The 21071-nt window shown below is 42.6% G+C and overlaps 1 protein-coding gene across 1 annotated transcript in view; it reads left to right on the top strand.

The window, feature by feature from the left end:
• The window catches only part of C1GALT1 (core 1 synthase, glycoprotein-N-acetylgalactosamine 3-beta-galactosyltransferase 1), an 80404-nt gene extending 61360 nt beyond the window's left edge, over positions 1-19044 (top strand). The window contains exons 5-6 of the transcript XR_006820571.1: positions 10105-10375; positions 18736-19044. The gene's annotated coding sequence lies outside the window, so the exon portion shown is untranslated. The remainder of the gene's footprint in view (positions 1-10104; positions 10376-18735) is intronic.
• The last annotated feature ends 2027 nt before the right edge of the window (positions 19045-21071 follow it).

Genomic DNA, 21071 nt, shown 5'->3' with positions numbered 1-21071 from the left:
GTATATGTGTGTGTGTATATATATAATATATATACTATATACTTAAACGTATAGAGTATAAGTAGGAAAGAGAAACTTACTAGAAGAAAAAAATTCTATTTAAACTGTTTCAGACCTAAATTTTTTTTTAAGATTTTATTTGTTTATTTGACAGAGAGATCACAAGTAGGCAAAGAGAGAGGGAGAAGCAGGCTCCTCACTGAGCAGAGAGCCCGATGGGCTCCATCCCAGGACCATGGGATCATGACCTGAGCTGAAGGCAGATGCTTAATGACTGAGCCACCCAGGTGCCCCTTCTATTAGTTTGTTATTCAGAAATGTATTAGGTCAACTTAAGTACTATTTATTACATCAGAACTACCAACACTCTTGTTACCACATTTGGAAGAAACAACATGGATCAGATATCAGTTCTATCTTAAATAAAGTAAGTCATTTTCTTCTATTTTTAATAACTGAAATTTAAGAAAGAAATGGACCCAATGGCCATATGATCCCATAAGCAGAAGATGAACGTGTTCCAAATAGCAGTGTAGTTTCAAGGAGACCTTTAGGTTTTTATTCCAAGGGTTGGCTCAATACTTCATTACACAGAAAGTGTGTTTGATCAGGCGAGACCTTCAAATCTAAAGTCCTCTTCGGTCAAGAGAATGCTAATGACTGTCTGACAGCTTATCACAGACATTGGATTTTTTCCCTCTATCCCTGGCCAGTGTTCCCTCTGTCTGGCGGCCACTGTGGTGCAGACTGCCAGCAGGCACCATACCCACAATCTTGGGAAGAGTCTTGTTTCCAGCAAGCCTTCTTTTACTGCATCTCTATATTGCATCTTTAGTCCAGGTCACTCTAGAATTTATAGGCAAGCTAGTATGATTTTAATTTGCATTCCTTTGTTACATTGCTTTATATGACTCCTTTTCATGAATCTGTGTCTGATCTCCCCATGACGTCAAAGTAACTGGAAGGTCTGATTCTCAGAGGTCATGCCTCTGATTTAATTTATGACACTTTAGGACATGGTTTCTACCCTCTCTTGCAGATCAGGAAATGATCAAATTATTGAGTGGAGAAGAGATGGAAGAGAGTGGGAAGAGGTGAGACCTGAGACAAGTCTCAAACCTGCCTCTGATAGGAAACGTTTTCCTCTTAGATGTTATCATTTGTTAGACAACACTGCACAGAGCTCATCGTCGACCAAAACCAAGCACTTGCTTTTACCTGGGATGAAAGTATCTTGTATGCAAATAGTGATAGTTCTTATAATGACATATGATGCCTGAACAACATCATCAGATGGTAGTGACAAATTAGAGATATGACAGGGAAGTGCTTAACAAATGCCCCAACTCCAGGTGCACCGTCAAGCTTATCCAAGGAGCTCATGGCAAGGGCAGTGGCTGGGGGCTTTCACTTCCTCTCCTCCATCCCCTTTGGGGTGTCTAAGCCCAAGTCTCAGAGAGCTGGTTATTCTGTTTTTTAAAAAAAGGGCAGTGTCCACAAGAAAAGTTCCAAAAGAGCTGAGTGTTGTCTGGGGGCACCACACCTACCAGAGCCGACAAGGGTAGTGCAGCTTGCTGTGCGTGGGAAGGAGGAAGGTTCGTGTGCGGTCTCAGCACTGGCACCGGTGGTGGGCACCAGAGTGGTTAGTCTACTGGTCACTCATGACAGCTGGCAGAGAAGTGTATACACAAGAAAGCACTGAGAGGTACGCATGCAAAAGGTGAGGGCTTGTAGCAAAACAAGGGCTGAGCAGGTGGCCTGATCATGCCAGGAATTCCATCCAAATTGGAAGCAGGGAGTGGAACCTCAAGCCTCAGTTCTTGGTTAAGTCCTAAAAAATTCTGTTGCAGTCAATGCGTAGGAGGGAATGGGGCCGAGAGTGAGACCCTGAGGATGAGTAAGAATGAGAACAGCTTAGCTGACTCTGAGTGCACAGGGAGTCAAGAATGAGGGGCTTGTTATACTGTTGGCAGAGCATGGGGATGGGAAGCCAAGGACATGCAAACATGTCAAATGGTGATGACTTGTGTCAAGGTCACCGGAAGGATCAGTGCTACCAGGATGTTGACTTTTTACTCTTTAGAATGTTTATCCCCCGCCCCACCCAACTCAGAATATGAACTCCTTGACTTGTTCACTGCTGTCTCCCCAGCAACCCTGATACATAGCAGGTGTGCAATAAATATTTCTGGAATGCATGATGAATGAAACTGGCTGGTATTCCTTCTCAGTCTCATTTGTGGAGAGACGAAGAGCCAACCAGCCTACAAAACCCATTCTGGACTTAGAAGCAATATGAAGCCATGCATTCCAGTAAAAGCAGAGAATTGCTCTTGTGTTTCTTTCATTCTGTACCTTTCCCTGTCCCCAACACTCCCTTCTGCCGCCCGTGATGAGCAAAGGACTTTTTCTATCTATATTGAGTCCCAACACCAGCCCTCAACATGATGCCCCCCCCCCCAACACTATTTTACCACATGGTGGGGCATCACTCTGCTCCTCCATGCCAGGAACTTTTCTCAGCACCGCTAAGTTTGCTGGTAAGTGGAGGTGATTCTTCCCAATGCAGAAAAAGCCTAGATGAAAAGCAGAGACGTGGGCTAGAGGTAGAGGAGGTCCTTCTGGAGGACACTTTATATCTTCCTGAATTTCATTATTAAGCCATGAACCAGCCCTGTTGATTTAATGCAAAGGCTTGCTGCCCAACTATATTTAGCAACACTTCAGAATAGCACGGAGTGACTTCCTGCAGTAGTTGGCACATTGTCTGGGGATGTTGGATTCTTTACTACACCTGTACAGGTCTCTTATTCAGATCTTTACTGGGGATGTTTAGCTGCTAGCTCACAATCTCTTGGAAAATAGTGATACATAAGATAATCTGCTATAGATAGCTTTATCCAAAAAAAGAATTAGCAAACGTGGAGAATCCACATTATGTACTCTTCTGGTTTCCTGAGGTCCCTTGGTCAATGTGGAATTCTTTAAAAAGGTAAGAGACATGTTGATGCCATCACAATCAGGATTCTATTCTATCACTAAGGGCCACCAGACTAAATTTGTGAGCTAGTCCCCTCTCCCCACATCCTAGACCTCACCCAGAGCCTAACATGGGGAGAAGTTCATGGTCCTCAGCAGATTGATACTGGCCAGATTAAAGAGAGAATTCATTAATCAATATGACTGCAAGAATTTAAATAAATAATTCTTATTTCCCTCCAATCTAACAAAAGGGAAACAGCCCAATAAAAATGTGTAACTTTGATAGAATTCGTGAGTTCTCTTGAATGTTTGAAAATCAGTGATTTCATTTCCCAGACACATAGAGTATATTATGGTTTATCATAGAATTTTTTGTGTAGTTAGATACTTTAGGGCATTTTCTTTACTAACGAATTTGTTGTCCTTTTCTCCGGGCTTTCACTATAGTATTCATGAATCCTATTATTATTATTTTTTTTTTCTGAAAAGAGCATTTTAAAGAAAACAAAGGAACTAAGTCACCTCTGTGGTGAGGCTAGGGGATAGTAGTAGAAATGTAGGGGAGGAGGGACCACCAGATACAACTAGTTAGGTTTGGATTTGCTGGAGGGCTCTCTCACATGTGGATATCCTCCAATTCTGTCACCTTTGTCTTGGTAGAAGGTAGAGCAATATGCAAATGGAAAATTCTAAGATGAATGGGCTAAAGGAAGAAAAGTTACATTTGGATGTTGCTTTTTTCATTTTTTCAATGATGATCCTTTGGTGCTTTACACGGTCCCCTCCCACTTTTTCTGGAGCTGTGGTTGAGGACGTGCCCTAATTACAAGATTCTGTGCTATGGAAGCTGCTGTTTATGCCTGAACAACTGCTCAGAATATCGCTGTAATTGCATGTCTGCCTTTCTGACTTCTTCAGAAATGGGAGCATGACTTACATGTTTGGAGAAGGTTAAAAAAGGGCTTAGGGCTAAAGGAAAAATAAAAAGCACTGAAAACTTGCTAGTGTTTCACTGTAGTTCTGTCTTAAGGTTGTCTTTATCCCAGTAGCAATACTCTGAATTTACAAACTCTGTAATGTTTTAACCTTTGTGGTGCATACTACCCACCCCCCCCACCCCCCACCCCCCCCACCCCCCCCCCCGCCTCCAAACACATGAGGTGGGCTGGAGATTTTTCATTACACACAACGCAGTTAAGAAAAGAAAAGTGACTTGTCTTGCTCTCTGTTCCTGGTCTCTGTGGGAACCCTTCTGTCCCCAGGGTCCTGTCACGTCTAACACGTGGGAGGAAGACTGATGAATCCTTATCTGCAGCTTCGACCTCTCTGTAGAGCTCCTGTCCCACATATCCTCCTACTCATTGTACACAGACATCCCCCAGCTACGTTGAAATGAGTATTTGAAAACTGAGCTCATCCTCTTTATTCTGATGTTGTCCTGTATTTGTATATGAATGTACCATTGTCTCAAAACAAAAAGTCTAATGAAAAAGTAGCTGATGCAAACATTTTAATCAATTTATGTTGATTTGACTAAATATTTCCAAGGTTATTGAAGACCAACTTTCAGCACCTCTGTTTATTAACAATAGTCCCATTATTTATTGGGTACTCAGGAGCTATATGTAGACTTAACTTCCCCAGTCTCAATGTCCCCTCTCGTCTATGGGGGGAACAATAATACTTCACGGCAAAACTTCCAATTGGTGTTCTGAGACACCATGTTATCCCAAATGTAGAAATAATAAAATGTGGGGATGGTAATTTTCCCTTTACTCCTCAAGGTTCTTGGTTGAGGCCCCTGTAATAGAAAAAACAGATTAACAGAAGGAAAAAACCAATTTTAATTAAGTGCATAATTCATTTTTATTAAAATTAATTATGCAGTTAATTACATTAATTTTAAATAATTTAAAATTTTAATTAAATTAATTATGGAGTCCCACAAAGAAATGAGACTCAAAAGGCTGTGAGGCTAGAGAAAAAGTGTTTTGGGGCTTCGCAGGTGGGGAGGGCAATTCAAAGGAAGGTGAGAAGAGGAAATACTGGATAAACAACAGTTGCCCTGCATGTAGGTAAGTCTCTGGGTGAAAAAGTCCTCTCTGGTAATAGCCCTTTTCCTGATACAGACACCCTTTCTAATGTAAATTTCCCTTAACAAAAGAGTAACTTCTATTCTGCTCTCAGAGCTTCTTCTGTGTCTGCAGTTTCTCAAAATTATCAGGTCAGTATAATCCTTTTGCCAAAAAAGTAAGTTTTGAGGTAGTGCATTCTGCTACCTTTCACAAATGCATTACAAAAATGCCAAGATATTGGCTGGAGCCCCTTGGCTGCTCGCCTTTGGCTTTGGGCAACCCTACCGGCTCACCCCATTGTACTGCCACAATTACCATTTTGTATGTGTGTCATAACCTGAAAGGTCATATGTAAAAAGTCAACATAGGGTCTATGGTATTGGAGGCATTAAAATGCATGGTACTTACTATTTTGTAAATGGGTATCTTTTTCTCAAAGGAAGATAATATCTCATGCTTACTGAGCATTTGCTATGCATCAGGCACTTGATGTACGTTATCTAAACCTCACAGTGGTTTTATGGGCTCAATAGTATTATCCACAAGATATTATTAATAATATAATATTATTATAGTATAATATTATTATACTATTATATTATTAGTATTAATAGTATATTATATAGTATAATATTATACTATATATATAATAGATAATATTAATAGTATTATCCACAAGAAACAAAGCTCAGAGGTTGTCATGTCAGATCCCAAGTTCTTAACATGGAGTAACTGCCTCTTCCTGGGGAGATCCTACATTCTGCAAAGTCCAGTGCTACCAGTGAATGAGAAACTGGTCTTTATACAGCATAAGAAAGTCTGAAAACTGTGACTCGAGTTTTATGCCAGAGACCCACAAGGGCTTCATTTCTATTGTCAAATAAATACAGTGCAGATACCTATGGGAAGTAATATTCTAAATACTAGTAGTAAGGAGTCCTTGGTATGAGGTAATTTTTCCTATTTTGCAGGGAAGAAAGGTCCCTCAGCTCTGGGACCTCTATGAGGAAAGCCGGTTGGTATTTTTGCAGCCTCAGGGCAGACAGAAATAAGCCTAGTCAGGGAAGACGGAATTCAGAAAGAGGAAATGCAGTGCTCTAGTGCTACCTCACTATTCTTCCAAGCGCAGACAGATTCACTTTTTAGATAGAACGGGGCCTAGGAGATGTGAGCGCTTTATAAATATGTAGTCAGAGTAGTTATTATTTCTTTCCGTCCCTTTCAACATCCACACTGCCTGATACAGACTAACTGGCAGTTTTCTAAGACAGGACAGAGAATATTCTAGCCAACTTAACAGACAATATACCAAAGGGGATGGGGAACCCTGCACTGCCTCACAGTGATAAGAGTGAAATAAAATATAATTATCAACTTAATGATGAGGACTTTTTTTGAATTACCACACGATGTGAGCAATTTTCATCCAATTAACAGTTGTTTTGGATATAGAGTGACTAAGTCAGCAAGCTTCTGGTTTTCCTGTAGGTAGAAAACATGTTGCCATGGCAGATGTTTCAGGAGCTATCCGCAGCTCGATTTTCAATAGAGAGGTTCCTTTCCTTTGCAGGGAATTCAGTGCAATTCACTGTAACACAACAAATACTTAATGACTACCTACTATGTACAAGGCAATCTGATAAGCCTAAGAAGAGAAGCAAAAATAAGTCTCAGTACTTCCTCTCAAGAAGACAGTAAAGAGGAACAATATGTGTGCATATATTATGACAATCCATGGAAGAATAAACGAGTGAGAATGTCTGGTCCAGGTGGAAAGCTTTGTTTTGCCTTTGAGATGACCTGGAAGATAAGCAAGATTCCAAAACCTGAGATAGAGGAAAGAGTGTTCAAGAAAAGAAAATACTGCCTCTTAAAATACAAGGCATTGGATTATAACAGAGAAATTTCTTTTTCTTTTTCTTTTTCCTCTAGTCACCTTGGGTCCATTAGCTGGGGCTCTGAAAATTGGAGGGCATTAACAAGACAAAGACAAGGAATTTAAACTTATATAGCATCTTAACAAAGAACAACTACTTGGTGGAGAAGTGACCAGACAAAGGAAAGAGTTTCCAGAGTTGGCAAATCGTGGGCAGGCAAATATATGAAGAAACTAATGGAAGCTAAGGATTTTTTTCGGCAGTGTTTGTACTGATTCCTTTGGTGCCACTTCTAGGCTGTTAAGAGTTTAGATTTGTCTCCAATGATTAAGAATCATCCTTCCCTTTCTAAGAGAAAGACAGGGACAGAGAGTTGTTCTTATGTTTCCTTTTTTCCAATGGCCTTAGGCAACAATAATCCTTATGTCAAAATGGCATATTTTGGGGAGGCATGCTCTGAACCCCTCCAGGATATATTGTATTAAATAAAATATAATATTAAAATTAGCTCCATACATTTCTTTTTACTTTCTAGATGTGACCACTAGAAAATTTGAAGTTACACATATTATTTTTCTATAGGATAATGCTTGGCCAAATTATGGTATACCTTTAATATCAGACAAAGTATTTGAAAGTGTTTCTCTCCCAGCACCAGATTTTGGCAATGTGAAGTAGATACGATACTATCAGTGAGGTAGGGCACATGCTGCTGTATAATGATAACATGAAGGATGCCAAGAGTTGGAACGGGACTGGAAAAGAAGCTGCTGTATTTGTTCTGTTTCAGTAGGTGGTCTGGGGTTTTATTTGTAATAGAAGTAATGATAAAGGTGCTAATATTGCTGCTGTGACAGTAAAAGGAGAGGCAGTAACTCTCAAGAGAAACTAGAGGTAATCCAGTACCAAATTTGCTCTGTTTCAATTTTACAAAAAATACTTCATCATTGAAATTTCTGTGGGAAAAACATGTTACTACTAGTCTCTAGTCTAAATCTCTCTAGACTGTAACTTCCTTTTCCCCTTGAAATGATAGTTTTTAATGGAATTGTTGAAAACTGAAGGTTGCTTAGGGACCCAGTTACTGAGGTTTTACACCATGTGAAATTTACCCAAAGTCCTTCAGAATAGATAGTGTGATGTGTAGGTATCTGTTTAAATTAGTCTTAATCCGTATCCAAGGAGGTATTTGTTAATACCTGAAGTATTCTAATCGTAAATCCATACTTGAAAAGTGGGTAACGTGAAAGATGCTGTACTTCGGATGACATTTCTGCAAGAAGTTCAAAAATTGGTGTCTGCACCTGCACCTAAGGGGACTGAAAGGGATAGCATAAAGGTGAAGTGAGGTGCCGTGTGAGGAGCCTGGGAGCTAACACCTTGGGAAGAAACTCCTAGACTTAGAATTCTGTCCTGTATGTCTTCTTCTTCTTCTAATTCTTCTTCTTCTTCTTCTTCTTTTTTTTTTAAAGATTTATTTGAGAGAGAGAGCACAAGCTGGGTGGAGGGGCAGAGGGAGATGGGGAAGCAGACTCCCCACTGAGCAGGGAACCTGATGTGGGGCTCGATCCCAACACCCTGGGATCATGACCTGAGCTGAAGGCAGACGCTTAACCAACTGAGCCACGCAGGCGCCCTCTGAATGCCTTTTTTTAATGGAGAATTCTCTTGTCTGGCCCAATTAGAAAGTCAGCTGATCTTCAGTCAGAACATGTTCCCATTTTCCTGGTAACCAGCCTTTCAGACAAAGTGCTCTTTGGAGTTCCTAGCCAGTGAGGGAGCTAGACTTCCACTGAGCTTCCAGAGCAAGACGGATGAGTGTTCAAGAGTCAGTTTGTAATAGATATTTGCACAGATGTCCTGGTCTGAGATTTATTACCGTGAGAGGTTATGGGAACAGCGGTAGCTAAGTGACTATACATCCTGGATTGCCAGGGAGAGCCCCAGTTTACACTTACAATCCAGCCTTGATATTAATAACACCACCTTTCACTCTTAAAAGTGCCTGAATCTGAAAGATAAATTATGGTTACTCTTCTGTGGTGGCTTTAAAATATGCCCACAGATTCTTTGCTATTCCTCCCTTTAAGATGTGGAACCTAATTTCCTGCCTCTTGATCATGGGCTAGATTAGTGACTGGCTTCTAAGAAACAGCATGAGGCCAGAAGGGATGGTGTGTTGACTTTGGTGTGGAGGATAAAGGCACTTACCCCTCACTCTCTTTTGGATCAATCACTCAGGGCAAGGCTGGCTGCCATGTTGTGAGCATTTTGTAAACAAGGCATCTGAGATTCTGTAAAGCCTTGCCTAAATTCCCACGGCCCAGGCAGGTTGGTGGAGGAGTCAGCTCTCAGACTGTATCTGTCTGACTCGAAACCCACACTCTTAAAAGAACAGAAGCATGTTCTAATGCTTTGCAAAAAAAGAATCCAGAAAAATGATATAACAGAAGTTTTGGCAAAAGGCCATGAGCAAATGCAGAAAGACAGTCTGAACGAGACTGTAAACCTAAGGTTTTACACGCTGTTTTTACCACATATTTGTTCAGCATGTGTAAACATCACATGGTTCCAAAGACATGAAACATATTTCAGTGAAATCTCTCTCTCACCCCAGTTCCCAGCCACTTGCTGTCCCTTCTTTTTTTTTTTTTTTAAAGATTTTATTTATTTATTTGACAGAGATCACAAGTAGGCAGAGAGAGACAGAGACAGAGGAGGAAGCAGGCTCCCCGCCGAGCAGAGAGCCCAATGTGGGGCTTGATCCCAGGACCCTGGGATCAATGACCTGAGCTGAAGGCGGAGGCTTTAGCCCATCGAGCCACGCAGGTGCCCCCTTGCTGCCCCTTCTTAAAAGCAACCACCATTGCTGGTTTCGTGCGTATCTTTCCAAAACACTCTATGCTTGTACCATGTGTGCATATACCCTTACCACTGGCATTTTTTAATACAAATGATAGCATAGACTAGATACTGTTTGGCACTGTATTTTTTTATTTACCCAACAATGAATTGTGGATGTCATTAACTATCAGTACATTAAGAAAGCATTGTTTTTATAGCTGCATTACATTCCGGTGATCTGTGTAACAGGATGTATTGTAATGAATCCTCTTTTGATAACCAGTTTCATTATTTTCAATCCTCTCTTATTTAATTTTTTTTTTAAGTGGGCTCCAAACCCAGCCTGGAGGGCAATGCAGGGCCCAAACCCACAACCCTGAGATCAAGACCTGGGCCAAGATCAAGAGCAAGACACTCAACTGACTGAGCCACCCAGGCGCCCTCCTTCTTGTTTGAAAAACAATGCTGTGATGAATACCGGTGTCCACTTACCATTTCTAGATGCAGGTTCCCAGCACCAGAGCCCACCTCACTGCCTTGACTCGTCGAAAGATCAGCCCAAGGGCATTATAGACTAAACTACCTTACAGCTCAGAGGTAAAACTGTGATGGGAACTGAAACTTTTGTTTTCCTTTTCTATTATTCGGGAAATGGGATAAGAGCAAAAGAGCAGAATTTTTTTTTATCTTAAGTAAATGCATACGTATTTATCCTCTAACCCACCATAGCAGAAAATAGCAAGAAGATGATTTAAACTTGGCAGGCTTATCAGTTTGGGTATTCAACGTATTTTCATTTGTCTGTGCACTAAGGATATAGTGGATGCTTTCTTATATAAATGCCTTTAAGTCTTTTCTTCAAAGTCCCCCCTTCCTCCCTGTCCTCATTCCGTCCACTTACTTCCTCCTCCTCCTTTAGATGTCCAATTTTCCAGGCCCAAAAGCCAGGATTCATCCCCACTTCTGCCTTCTTTCTCACCCTGCATTGTGGTGCAATGGTCAGAAGAACTGGAAGTGACCTGCATGCTCATTCTTGGTTGCCAGGACAGTGGCCCACTAGGTCTGGAGGCTCCTTCTTGCTAGAAGAGGCTGCTCAAGGGCGCGGTCCCCTCCTCCCACCTCCCAAGCACTCCTAGCTGCTTCCCTTGAGCCCAAGGTTTCCCTCCTGTGAGGGACAACTGGCATTCCCAGGCAGGATCTCCGAACAGTAGCCTCCCTTGGTGTTATTTCCCCAGCACCTTGCAGGGGACTGCTTCTGCACATCAGCCTGATAAAAAGGAAGGGTATTTATGGGGTTCAGGACATACTACCCCAAAGCATAGCACTGTGTCATACTGACAATTTTAAACCGAAGGAGTGTGAGAAAATGGCAGAAGCAGGAAGGTAACTCTGACCTCCCTAACCCTCCTTTTCCCCCCTGAAGCCACACCAAACCCTCCTGTGGGAGGCTCCTGTCCTATACATTGAGGAAAGGGGCATCCTTATCCCAGAAGAACGAGGGACTCTAGAAGGATCCTAACAAACAGGCCTTGCTAAGTTTCTCCTTGTTCATGACACTTACCTCACTCCTCAGTCTACCATATTTCTTCATGATGGCTCACTCTTCATAAGACCTAGAATAAAAATACTCAGGTCTAGCTGTTTCTTCAGGTTTTCAGTTCCTTGTGAAGGCTCCTGTGTTACATAAAACTTATATTAAATGAATTTGTAGGCTTTTATGCCACTAATCTGTCTTTGTCAGTTGAACTTTCAGATCCAACCAGGGACCCAGAAGTACTGAGGAAAATATTTTCTTCCCATGCAGCCTCAAGGGGTGGTTCTATCATACACCCAACAGAGCACCCTGCCCACAATTCCTCCCTGTGGACTGATAGGAGAATGGAAGCCTCCTGTTCTTCCCTTGATGATCTCAGTAAAACTCCCCCTAGTAATGCCTCTTGCCTAACCCATGCTGTGTGGCATTGTGGAATTTCTCCTGAACCTTGACATGAGATAAGGGGTCACCACAAAGAGACCCATCTTGCATGACAGGTGACCAGTCCCCAAATCCTCCTTATGCCAAGTAGTTGGTTTTTGAATGAGTTGGACTTGGTATGTACAAGCAGAGCACAGTGTTTCTCCTTCTCACCTGTCCCCCTCCAACCTACCCTGTAGATCCATTCTAGGCAAGCTCTGGATGAAATCTCAGGCAAGTTCTTTCACCTTTCTGGTGACTATCACGTAATAAAAATCCACTCTGGCTGACCTAGCTGCAGGGCTGGGGAGACACAGTGAAGTTGCTGTTGCTACCCTCCTCCAACTCCCACCAAAGTGAGAAGAACAAAGAAGGATTCCTATATATGATATGTGCCTCTCAGGAGATGTTCAGAAAGAAAAGGCTCATGTAAACCTAGCAAAATGAAACTATTCTAGAATGTTTTAAACCCTTGCCAAAGATAACAGGGATGCTACCAACAGTGACTGCTCAATTTGCCTAATCACAGGTTATCAAAGCATTGTGTTCCCGCCTAAGAGTTTTCTTCACAAGTTGCTTTGGTATTTTGAGCAGAACAATTGAGTTTCAAATAAGCACATTCAACTTTGGAGAAACTACATTATTTAGCCTGGGCTCTCTTGCTTTCAAATTTGAAAAGTTTAAAAATAAAATACTTTAGGGCGCCTGGGTGGCTCAGTGGGTTAAGCCGCTGCCTTCGGCTCAGGTCATGATCTTGGGGTCCTGGGATCGAGTCCCACATCGGGCTCTCTGCTCAGCAGGGAGCCTGCTTCCCTCTCTCTCTCTCTCTCTGCCTGCCTCTCTGTCTATTGTGATCTCTCTCTGTCAAATAAATAAATAAAATCTTTAAAAAAAAATAAATAAAATACTTTACATTTTAAGTTGCCAATAAAATAGAAGTTAGAGTTACTTTTTTTTTTTAAGATTTTATTTATTTATTTGACAGATAGAGATCACAAGTAGGGAGAGAGGCAGGCAGAGAGAGAGAGAGAGAGGAGGAAGCAGGCTCCCTGCCAAGCAGAGAGCCCGATGCGGGGCTCGATCCCAGGACCCTGGGACCATGACCTGAGCTGAAGGCAGAGGCTTTAACCCACTGAGCCACCCAGGCGCCCCTACTTTTTTTTTTTTAAGATTTTATTTATTTATTTGACAGAGATCACAAGTAAGCAGACCAGCAGGCAGAGAGAGAGGGAAGCAGGCTCCCTGCTGAGCAGTGAGCCTGATGCTGGATACTGGGCTTTATCCCAGGACCCTGGGATCATGATCTGAGCTGAAGGCAGAGGCTTTAACCCACTGAGCCACCCAGGAACCCCTAGAGTTACCTTTTTAAATTAACATATAATGTATTATTTTTTCAGGGGTATAGGTCTGTGATTCATCAGTCTTACATAATTCACAGCACTCACCATAGCACATATCCTCCCCAATGTCCATCCCCAACCACCCCATGCCCCCTCCTCCACTCCAGCAAACTTCAGTTTGTTTCCTGAGACCAAGAGTCTCTTAAGGTTTTTCTCCCTCTCTGATTTCATCTTGTTTCATTTTTACCTCCCTTTCACTATGATCTTTTGTCTTGTTTCTCAGAGCAGTGAGATCATATGATAATTGTCCCTCTCTGATTGACTTATTTTGCTTAGTATAATACCCTCTAGTTCCATCCATGTTGTTGCAAATGGCAAGATTTTTTTAATGGCTGCATAATATTCCATTGTGTATATATATCACATCTTCTTTATCCATTCATCTGTTGATGGACATCTAGACTCTTTCCATAGTTTGACTATTATAGACATTGCTGCTATAAACATCAGGGTGCATATGCCCCTTCGGATCACTACATTTCTGTCTTTAGGGTAAATACCCAGTAATGCAATTGCTGGGTCATAGGGTAGCTCTATTTTCAACTTTCTGAGGAAACTCCATGCTGTTTTGCAGAGTGGTTGCACCAGCTTGCATTCCCAAGAACAGTGTAGGGGGGTTCCCCTTTCTCCACATCCTCAATGACATATGTTGTTTCCAGACTCGTTAATTTTAGCCTTTCTGACTGGTATGAGATGCTATCTCATTGTGGTTTTGATTTATATTTCCCTGATGCCGAGTGATGTGGAGCACTTTTTCATGTATCTATTGGCCATCTGGCTGTCTTCTTTGCAAAAATGTCTGTTCATGTCTTCTGCCCATTTCTTGATTGGATTATTTGTTCTTTGGGTGTTGAATTTGAGAAGTCCTTTACAGATTTTGGATACTAGCCCTTTATCTGATATGTCATTTGCAAATATCTTCTCCCATTCTGCCAGTTGTCTTTTGGTTTTGTTGACTGTTTCCTTTGCTGTGCAAAAGTTTTTGATCTTGATGAAGTCCCAATAGTTCATTTTTGTCTTTGTTTCCCTTGCCTTTGGAGGCATGTCCAGCAAGAAGTTGCTGAAGCCAAGGTCACAGAGGTTCCTGCCTGTGTTCTCTTCAAGGATTTTGATGGATTCCTGACTCACATTGAGGTCTTTCAACCATTTTGAGTCTATTTTTGTGCATGTTGTAAGGAAATGGCCCAGTTTCATTCTTCTGTATGTGGCTGTCCAATTTTCCCAACGCCATTTGTTGAAGAGACTCTCTTTTTTCCATTGGACAGTCTTTTCTGCTTTGTCAAATATTAGTTGACCATAGAGTTGAGAGTCCATTTCTGGACTCTCTATTCTGTTCCACTGGTCTGTGTGTCTGTTTTTGTGCAGTACCATACTGTCTTGATGATTACACCTTTGTAATAGAGCTTGAAGTACAGAATTGTGATGCCACCAGCTTTGCTTTTCTTTTTCAACATTCTCCTAGCTATTCAAGGTCTTTTCTAGTTCCATATAAATTTTAGGATTTTATGTTCCATTTCTTTGAAAAAAGTTGATGGTATTTTGATAGAGACTTCATTGAATGTGTGGATGGCTCTAGGTAGCATAGACATTTTCACAATATTTAGAACTTAGGTTACTTTAATTCTTTTTTCCCCCCCGAATAGGAATATGCAATGCAAGCAGTAAGTTAGATGTATTCACAAAGACATTGTCTTTAGGCTCACAGAAACTGCTGACTTTGTAGAAGGGTTTCTATTTAACTAGGGAGGGGTGCCTGGGTGGCTCAGTGGGTTAAGCCGCTGCCTTCGGCTCAGGTCATGATCTCGGGGTCCTGGGATCGAGTCCCGCATCAGGCTCTCTGCTCAGCAGGGAGCCTGCTTCCCTCTCTCTCTCTCTGCCTGCCTCTCTATCTACTTGTGATCTCTCTCTGTCAAATAAATAAATAAAATCTTTAAAAAAAGATAATAAAATGTCTATTTAACTAGGGAAATCTCCATAAGAAGATCTTTAAACATTTAAGTTGTGAAGCATAACACCCTAAGCTCATTTGCCATAGTAGTTGGCACAAAGCAGGATATATAGGGATTAAAAAAAAAAATCCTGACTCTGAGTGGCTGTTCAGGATTCCTGATTCCTTATAGGAAGTTTACCAGAAGTTGAGTTTCTCATAGTGTTAGCAAGTTCTTATCTAGTTTGTTCTCTGAAATGATAACACACAGAAAACAAAAAACAAGAAACAACAGGGGTGCCTGGGTCTCTCCATGGGTTAAGCCTCTGCCTCTTGGTTTAGGCTTAGGTCTTGATCTCAGGGTGCTGGGATTGAGCTCTGCATCTGGCTCCGTGCTCAGTGTGGAGTCTGCTTGGGATTCTCATTCTCCCTCTCCCTGCTCATGCACTCTATCTCTCTCTAAAATAAATCTTAAATAAATAAATAAAACAAATGCACTGTTTAAGAGAAACCTTAAAAAATTTATAATTTTTGTCTAGCTTCTAAAAGGTCCTAGAGATAAAGGGAGTAGGGTTTGTTCTGCTTTTGCATTTTCCTAAGAACTCAAGACTACTGCCTGATTTGGTAAGTAAACAAACAGTTTTATCAGTGTCATCAGTAGTAGAAACTACAGATTACCAAAACTAAAAGCATTACAATTCAGATGCACTCCCATTTCCTTTTTGCATGAAAGCTGTACATGATTCATATGTTAAGTGAGTGACTAAAATATGTTCCTGAAACCGTGTCACATAGTTCAGTGTATTTCAGTAATTACCATTAGATGAACCAGCCGCCCAAATCCCCTCACCCCAAGAGCATGTCCTTAGTAAAGGAAAGGCTGAAAAAGGAGACATATGTTCTTTATGTGAACGGCAAGAGCTGAGGATCCTTTAGGTTCAACCCAAATAAAGAACTTGATGCTTTCTGCTCTTTGCTGGGTTTCTCTTGACTCTTTTAATGGGAGTATCAGAGAAAATTCACAGTATTGTCACATTAGACTGTATCCATAGCCGGTCAAAACTAACCTTTTGTGTTTAGGTGTGTGTAGAGAACTCCTGTCTGTGAGTGGGTTGTTTTCTGTCATAGAGGGGGAAGGTCAATGGCCCCATGTATGAGCACTTGGCCTGTCACACAGGGATCACCCACCTCCTCTTACACAGCTCTTCCTCCTCCATGCACCTGTCCACATGGCTAATATTTATTATGAATATTTTTTACACTAGGGAACTTCTTAATCAGCCTGTCTTATTTAGATTGCATACATCATTATATTTGACCTTCTTATAACTACTGTGCGAGCAATAAGCTTCCAATTTTAAAAAAATGCCTTAAAAAAATACCATACTGAGAAGGGTGACCTATATCCTGCATTAGTGGGCATCACTTTATTTATGGGATCTTTAAAATAATTATATTTTTAATGAACTAGGGTGAATAAAGGCGTGACTAAAAACTGTCTAAAAAGGAAAAAAAAAAAAAAAGTCCAGTCCAAGGTAGTAGTGAAACTCAAAATTCTCTACCAATTTAGAACTTTCCCCTTGCCTATATCAGGCTTACTCAGAGCTGAGAAATGTGTAGTGGAGAGGGTAATTTAGCTTCCCGGAGTCTTCTGGAGTATTTGTGCTACCTCCTTCCCACAGCTTGAACACTGTGTTGAGCACCCCCTGGGTATAAAGCTCCCAGAGATTGGCAGTTGGAGGGAAGAGGCACGAAACATTTAAACTGAAAGGGCCAGCTGCAAGCTTTCGAGTTGTCCCTGGGGCATGATGAAAACTCAAGCCAACCCTATTTCACTGGCACTCCCAGGGCCTTTGGAGATCCCCCTATCACTGCTGGCTCACCTGTTTTGGAAGACAAGTAATACCTTTTCCAGGTATCTCTTTGTGAGTCCCCACTAAGTTCCAGGTTCCCAGAGGGAGGCTCATCAGTCATTGAATGACTTCCACAGCCTTCCCTCAGCTTGCCTGTTTGGATGGGGGTTCCTCTCAAAAGGACCCAATCCTGCTGCCTCCTCGTGTTCCTGGCCCACAGGACACCCTGAGTCACCCTTGCCCTGCCACACTGTTAAAGTGTAGGCTTTCGACCCCCTCTCCTCCCACAACTGTGTCCAGGCAGATCCACACCCTCCTGGCATTAGCTTCACAGGCATGTGACCCAGCACAATTCCAGTGACTCTCAACAGTCAAGGCAACAAGTTAAAGGCCTCCTAATGTGGTGTTCTCTAAGCTCCTCTTACTAGCTTAAAGTGAGTTAGAAAGCACCACCACACCCTGTTTTGAGGAACACAGTACCTCTCTGCAAGAAAATCTTCACAGGAAGCTCTTCAACCTCCCAGTGACCCTTCACCGTCACTTTTATAGCCTGGAAGTGGGGGATGGGCTAATGCTGGTAAAACTATTTCACAATCTCTTCCCTGGTGGTGTGTAGGCGATCCACTACCTTGCTTTGGAACAAAGGAGTACTTGGCGCTTATGTCTATTTTCCTCCCAAATTGGGCCCTCTGCCCTCTGTCTAGATATCAAGACAAAAAGAAGAGTCAGTTTTAACACCTTGTTACACTTTGTGTTCTCAATTCTTAGATGACACCTTTGTTACACTCTCTATGTAGTTAGTTTTTTGTTTTGTTTTGTTCATTTTACTTTTACTCAACAGCCAGAAGTTCTCTGAACAATTCCTTTTTTTTTTTTTTTTTTTTTTTAATGGAGTAAGAGTTTTGAGTGACCAGGAAGAGAAAAGCAGCACTGTGCTGTGTGCATGACTGACAAGATGTTCCTCCATTTCAGGATCTCAGAGGCTAAGAGGGAAGAGTCTGCCCTTAAACACAGAAAATGCATATTTCTTACATCTTTCTGCTTATCTCCACCCTCATTGCTCACCTTAGCTTTAGACCATTCTTTCCCACCTGTGTGGGGGATAATCCCTCCTCTTAGTAATCTGAGTGACAGTGTGTATCCCTTCCTCTGCCCTCACCCAACTGTTCCTCACATATGACTCTATTTGTTTCCTAGGGTTGCAGAAACAAATGACCACAAAGATGGTGGCTCTAAACAAAAGAACTTCATTGTCTTGTGGTCCTGGAGCCCAGAGGCCAAAATCAGGGTATCCTCAGATTTAGTTCCTTCTGGAGGCTCTGAGGAAGAAACCACCCCTTGCTTCTCTCCTAGCTGCTACTGGCTCCAGCAAGCTTTGGCATTCGGTGGCTGGTAGAGACATCATTTCAACCTCTGTCTCCATCTTCACATGGCTTTCTCTGTGAGTCTCTCTCTGAAATCTTCTTCTTGCTCTTCTGAGGACACTGGTCATTGGATTTGGGCCCACTATCTAAGTCTCTAGATAAGTCTCTAAAAACTGTATCATTTCGAGATCCTTCACCTACTTAGGTCTGCAAAGACCCTATTTCCAAATAGGGTCACATTCACAGCTACTAGGGTTAGGACTTGGATGGATCTTTTTGTGGGAGGAGAGGTGTGGAGAACCACTCAGCCACCTCCATGACAAAGTGTTTCTCCAACACAGCCTTCCTTCTCTTTACTCAGCGTTCACCAACCAACCTCCAAACAGTAAAGCTGAGAATGCTTCTGAAAGACTGAGACATACACTGGCAGACCAGTTTTATTTTTTTTCTTTCCCACAGACTGGGTGAATGAGAATGGGGAGTGGAGAACACAAAGTAGAGAAACCTCAGTCCTGGAAGGAGGAGCAGGAGACAGCACACAGAGGCCAACTCAGCGAGAGCCAATGGCCACTAGCAGCATCTCCTACTGAGGAAGCAGCAATCTATGTAGGCGGGTCCTCATCCCTGCTCTGGAAACCCCGCAGGAATAGACTCAGACACGCACACACACCACACACATATGCCGCACCCACAGAGCAGACACACACACATCCCACCCCAGTGCCCCCGCACACCACACATACCATGCCCCCCCACACACCATACCCCCCTTCTACACACACACCATACCCCCCTTCTACACACACACCATACCCCCTCCTTCTACACACACACCATACCCCCCCTTCTACACACACACCATACCCCCCTTCTACACACACACCATACCCCCTCCTTCTACACACACACCATACCCCCCCTTCTACACACACACCATACCCCCCTTCTACACACACACACCATACCCCGCCTCTTCTACACACACACCATACCCCACCTCTTCTACACATACACCATACTTTCACACATACGACAAAACCTACTGTATTGTGACCCTGGATTGGAGGTAAGGCCCTGGGACACTGACAGTATGATGGTGACAGGAAGAGAAAGCCTGGCTCCTTGGCCAGAGTGAAATTCACACCCCATGTGTTTTAATAACCACCACAAAGCCCTCCTATCTCTGGTCTCCTGGCTTCCCCACTCATTCCACACAATATCCTAAGTGATCTTCCTAAAAAATCAAATCTGACTTCAATGTCACTCTGGTTTGAACCTGTCAGAGGCTTCTCAGAGCCTCCTGAATGTCATCCTGTCAAGTTCTAACCACACAGACTCCTCACGGTTTCCCTGAATACTGCGAGTGCATGCTGTCACCACACCCCTGCACACACTGCTCCATCAGCCTGGGGTTTGCTTCCATTTCCTCCCCCCACCCCCGCACTCCCACCGAACTCCTATCTACTCATCATGAGCAGCTTTGCCCTGTAGGTGTCAAGGGAGAGGGACAATTTGGATGACCAGCACAGTATGCCCAGACAGACCATCATCCTGTGAGCTGGTCCAAGGTTCCAGGATCATGGTGTGCACCTTGCCAGGCTGGATCGCCCCTGTTCTGGGAAACCCTCCCCCTCCAAAAGCCGGTTTCCTTGCAGTTGCCACGTGCACATGTGGGCACGACACCCTGTGCCTGTTACTACCAGCCCTCCTCACGTCTTTCGGAAACTGTCTCCTCCAGGAGACTGAGGCCTCTTGAGAGCAGTCATCTGGACCTGTTTGTCCTTGTGTTCATAGCGCCTGGGACAAAGTCAGTATTTCTTAGGGTTGGATGCCTGCAAAGGGAGCAGTAACCTCCCAGCTTCTTCCTTGGTCCCCACCAAGGAAGTAGCAATGGTGCCTACATTTCCTGTGGGGCAGCACCAGGCAGAATTGGAGATGGTCCCTGTGCACTCAGCTCCTGGGACTCCAGCAGTGGAGGGTGAGTCAGCATATCGACCGTATGTGGCCTTGATCCAGCCCCAGACACCAGTGTCTACCCCCACAGCTCTGGCTGGTTGTGTCCCTTAAGATAATTACAGTGTGTTTTTTTAGAAAAAAATATTATTATAGAGATACTAATTGTTTATTATAGAAAATTAGGAAAACAGAAAAACCGGAAAGACTACTTATGTCCCTGTTTAAAATTTTGGTGTATTTGTCTCCAGATTTGGGAAGGTAATTCTGTTTTGTTTTTTTTTTTTAGGTTTGTTACTTTAGAAAGGACTATAAGACAGAGATAATGTTTTATTTATCATTTCACATCTGGTTTTTTTGATGTAATGTCTTAACATAAACATTCCAACTTGGATATAAACTGTTGGTAAGCATTTTATGGCTGATATTGAACTTTTTTGTATCTCATGTCTATGCTGTCTTTTTTTTTTTTTTAAGATTTTATTTATTTATTTATTTGACAGAGAGAGAGAGCACAAGCAGGGAGAGTGGCAGGCAGAGGGAGAGAGAGAAGCAGGCTCCCCACTGAGCAGGGAGCCAGATGTGGGGCTTGATCCCAGGGTCCTGGGATCATGACCTGAGCCAAAGGCAGCCCCTTAACCGACTGAGCCACCTAGGCACCCCCTGCACTGTCTTACTTACTTCCTGATTCCTTCCCAAGGAAAAAGGCTGATGAAAATAAAAAGTTCAGGGTGATATTTATTTCCTAGTATTTCCTGCTCAACCAGAAATTCAGGTACCAGAAATCTCCTTAGTCTCTCCGACTCTCTAGTTCTTCATTTATTAAACCCATTTCTTAATGT

The sequence above is a fragment of the Meles meles genome, chromosome 10, assembly GCF_922984935.1.
Source record: "Meles meles chromosome 10, mMelMel3.1 paternal haplotype, whole genome shotgun sequence".
NCBI lineage: Eukaryota > Metazoa > Chordata > Mammalia > Carnivora > Mustelidae > Meles > Meles meles.
Note: the sequence above shows the minus strand (reverse complement) of the source record. Positions and strands in the feature narration are given on the sequence as shown.